Below are 1,305 nucleotides of genomic sequence, written 5' to 3' on the forward strand. Positions count from 1 at the left end.
TCCCAGCAGTTCTTCCTCCGATTTTATCCTCAAATGGTGTCCCCATTGAGTTTGTTGATTCCTATAAATATTTGGGTATCTTGGTCGACTCACATCTTTCTTTTAAGCTCCACGTGGAAAACTTGGTAAAGAAACTGAAAGTTAAACTGGGTTTCTTTTTCAGAAACAGATCCTGTCTAACCCTGAATGCTAGAAAACGCCTTGTATCAGTGACTTTCCTTCCCTCAATTGATTATGATGATATTATTTACATGAACGCTCCTACAAGAACCATGCAGATGTTGGATGATGTCTATCATGGTGCACTAAGATTCATAACTGGCTGTGATTATCGTACCCACCACTGCACCCTGTATTCACTGGTTAACTGGACATCATTAACTTCACGCAGACTCTCTCACTGGTACATTTTCATCTTTAAATCACTTCTTGGTCTGCTGCCTTCATACATCTCCTCCTACATGTCTCTGCGTGAGTGCAGCTACGGAGTGCGCTCTCAGGACATTATTACCTGCAGTGTTCCCTCAGTGAGGACTGAACTAGGCAAAAGGGCCTTCTCCTACTCCGCTCCTGTTTCCTGGAATATCTTACAAAAAGATTTGAAGCTCTCGACCTTGACCTCTCTAAGTGTCTTTAAGAATCTGTTGGACACCTGGCAGGGTCCAATGCAGACATGTTCCTGTTATTGGTTTTATACATTTGTCTTGGAATCTAGCTGTTTTTTTGTTTGTTTGTTTGTTTTGTTTTGTTTTGTTACCTTTTCCTTTTAGCCATCCTATTTGTTAAAATAAAACAAAACAAAAAAAACTGTAGTATGAGTTTTTATAACTGCTTATTGTTGTTGCTGTTGTCCATTGTTGTCATCTTTCTTTGTTGAAATCAGGTCTCTCTTGTAAATGAGTCCTCGAGGCTCAATGGGATTTACCTGTATAAATAAAGGTTGATTGATTGACATCAAATTGACTCCACAATAGTGCAATATATTTTAAGATGCCTTGTACACATTGGTACTTTGCATTAATAACATGAGAGGTTGAAATTTAAGGAGAGTCAAATCTGGAATTTAAAATGATTAAATATCTTGATATAAAAAAGAATGATTTCAGATTTTTTTTAAAACAAGGTAAAATTTAATAGTATTTCAAATTCAAAGTTTTGTTTCTGAGAGTATTTAACTTTTTTTTATTTGAACACAAAACTCTTATACTCTTACACTTTTTTTTGTAGGGCTGACTGGCTGTGAAACTGAAAGAATCAGAAAAGGGGTATGGAGGATACCACTCTACATCATCTCCAGGAAACCAC

This window comes from Nematolebias whitei, chromosome 1 (assembly GCF_014905685.2).
Source record: "Nematolebias whitei isolate Nwh7 chromosome 1, NemWhi1, whole genome shotgun sequence".
Classification (NCBI taxonomy): domain Eukaryota; kingdom Metazoa; phylum Chordata; class Actinopteri; order Cyprinodontiformes; family Rivulidae; genus Nematolebias; species Nematolebias whitei.